The sequence below is a fragment of the Rosa chinensis genome, chromosome 2 (assembly GCF_002994745.2).
Source record: "Rosa chinensis cultivar Old Blush chromosome 2, RchiOBHm-V2, whole genome shotgun sequence".
Classification (NCBI taxonomy): domain Eukaryota; kingdom Viridiplantae; phylum Streptophyta; class Magnoliopsida; order Rosales; family Rosaceae; genus Rosa; species Rosa chinensis.
This window is the reverse complement of record NC_037089.1, coordinates 83753762-83756668: the sequence shown is the minus strand read 5'-3', so window position 1 is coordinate 83756668 and position 2907 is coordinate 83753762. Positions and strand designations below refer to the sequence as shown.

The window sequence follows — 2907 nt, the reverse complement described above, 5'->3', positions numbered from 1 at the left end:
CTCAGCATTGCATTATAGACAGATGAGAGATCATAGTTAAAGACAGATGCTGACCGCTGCGAAACATATACATGTACATATTCTAAGAGCTCCTATACAAACATACATAAACACGTGTATGTTTCCATTCTGAGTAGCTCTTCATTAAATTTTGAGACTAAATAAACTATATGGCATATGGGCATATCAACAAAGAGGAAGTAAGTGCCATAGAAAAAGTTGTATTAGAAAATCAAGATACAACTTTTTGATCAGCTCCGAAACATCTAAATTCCTCATGTAATGATTAACTACTACAAACTCTTATGGCTTTACAAAATCAACTACTAGGAAACTCCTATGGTAACATATTAGTGTGACATAAAGATGGAGACAGAGAATTACATCACACATCAGCCAAATCAGATGACAAAAATAACGCAAGAGCAAGCAAAACTATACCTCCCCACTCATCTTGAATCTGAATACCCTCATATGCCATCAAGAAAGGCTCCACCTTCCCAAGCACATCCCGCAGAGGAATAGGCGGGTTCTGATCAATATCAAACTCCCCCATATAAAACTCTTGACTCAAACTCAATCTGCCAAAAAAAAATAAAAAAAAGGCTAAGGAAACTACTAGGATCAGTTAACATAGGAATTAAACTCTGAAAGATGTTACTCATTTCCTACTACGATCTCTTATCATCAAGAAGGAAACAGAACGTGAAAGAATAGGTTCTATACCATATTACAATTGGTATCTGAGCCTCTGAGGTGCGCTAGGAGCACTTGAGTAGTCGCTCATCTCCGCAAAGGCTTCTGTCAATTGATCATCATAACTCGAGGCCTCTTGCTCAGCTTCTCCCCAACAGCACTGTCCCTGACATAAATCCCCCAAACAATCCCACCATCCTCTTGGCCCCCATTTCACACGCTGCATCATGTTTTGGTTCTCAATTTTTCATCTCAGCTAATTGCTCTTTATCAGTAACAAATTTGACTGGTGGATGTTGACCATGATAAAGTGATACCCCAAGTCATAATTGAATTTGATCTCATACATGTGATACTTCATAATCCAGCTAGTCAAACAGATTTCAAGTTCCCAATTGTAGTTAAATGACACAAACACATCAAGTAAGTAGAACTTCTTAATCATATGGGGATAGCACTACATCGAATGCCACGAAAACCAGGGACACAATCAAGGTAAGCTCAGAGCAAGCAAAGAAAATAAGTGATAAGAGCTTTACCCTCATTTCTGGACCCTTTTTCCTGTGCTATTTGTAGTTTCCAGATAGCTTTTCGAAATTGCTGAGAAGTTAGCGCTGGGGACACTGAGTTTGGCTCACCAGTTTCATCATCACTACATATATCCATGAGATTGAATAGCTCATGGTGAGCCAACAACTGAATACAGAAGGTCAACAAGTGTAAGTAAAAAGAGAACTACTAAAAAGGCCAGTCAAAGGCTGAAAAACAGAAGGCCAGGAGTAGAGGGTGCACGAAGATCTCAAAATTTTAACGAAACCCAAACCAAAATAAGAAAGGAAGCTTTAAATTATGGTGCATTATAGAACCCATCTGGCACAAACACAAATCCCAGCTCAAGATAGAAAAATAATGAAGCATGCATAAAGATGAACATGAAAGGGAGCTACTAGAATGCAATGAGTCGCACAAAAAAAAAACAAAATAGAATATGATACAATCATACAAACCCCAACAAATAAACATTAGATTGGCAGTAACCCATACGATAGACAATAAGCTTTATAGCAACTGAGCTCTAAAACAGGAAGTTTATTTTGTGGAAATGAAACGAGGGATTGGAATTGGGAATGAGAGAGAGAGAGAGAGAGGACCTTATGCTTTGATTTTGATGGGTACTAGGTTACTAACTGCTACCGAATGAAAGAGAAGCGGTCGAAGTTGGCTTCAGTAGTGACCCTAAACAACAAATTAGAGTGGAACTTTCACTTTTTGGTGGCAAAATAGGAAAAATAAAACGATGGACGGAAAAGCAAAGGTTAACTGAGATCATGAATGGGTGACAACCAAATACATACCATTTTCATAGCTTGTGACGGAAGTAAAAGTAAACGGACTTTTACCGCTTTTAGAAACACATAACTAATTCATTGCCAAAAGGTCAGCAATTTAGCATTTAAAATATTCTAAGATTTTTTTCATGTAGATACTATCTCTATGTGTTTATGTACATTTGCAAAACTGTATGTAGATGTGCTTATATGTAGTTTGTTTGGTAAAAACGCTGAAACAGTTTCTTCTATGCAGTTTGTTTGGTAAAAATGCTGAAATAGTTTCTTCTATAGGTCGATTTTGCCTGGCTATTTTTCCTCCTTTTGTTGTAAATATTATTATCTATGTGGATGTCCACGTAAATACTCATTAGTTATGTACTTTGAATTCATATACTGCACGATTTTGCTAAACCTATGATTTCTAATTATAGCTTTTTATTCGACTTAATACCACCTGGTTTTTTTCCCTTTGTGCGGCACGACTTGCTAATTATCTTATTTTTTGGTATGCCTATGCATTTACAACAAAAGCTACTGGGTGATTGATAGGAGCATAAAATGCGACAAATATAATGTGCAATAGTTTACACTTTTCTTAGCTATTTCCTTTAAAAAGTCAGTTTTAATTTTGTTTTCTTTTTAGGTAGTTCGTGGAGTGATTAAAGAGAAATATGAGCTGAAAAGGAGCAACAAAGCCATGGATCATGAAGTACTGATGCAAAGGACCAAGTTTGATCAACCTTTTGGCTGGAAATTACAAGGGAAGTCCATGGAAATCATTGTGCAAAACAGTTGTTGCAAAGCAGAAAACTGCAGTTTCAAAATCAGCTTTCTGGGAATGGTGAGGAGCAATTCTTGCATTCTCCTCGCTGCACCTTTA

The 2907-nt window shown here is 36.9% G+C and overlaps 1 long non-coding RNA gene across 2 annotated transcripts; it reads right to left on the bottom strand.

Annotated features, from left to right (window-relative positions):
• On the bottom strand, window positions 1-1716 carry LOC112188988. Of its 2 annotated transcripts, none has more exons than XR_005807531.1 (3): window positions 1236-1716; window positions 727-982; window positions 1-581 (listed from the first exon to the last, which is right to left on the bottom strand). It is a non-coding gene; the product is annotated as an uncharacterized LOC112188988 (long non-coding RNA). The 2 variants fall into 2 exon arrangements; XR_002931675.2 differs by having other exon boundaries at window positions 727-916; window positions 1236-1711.
• Window positions 1717-2907: the final 1191 nt, after the last annotated feature.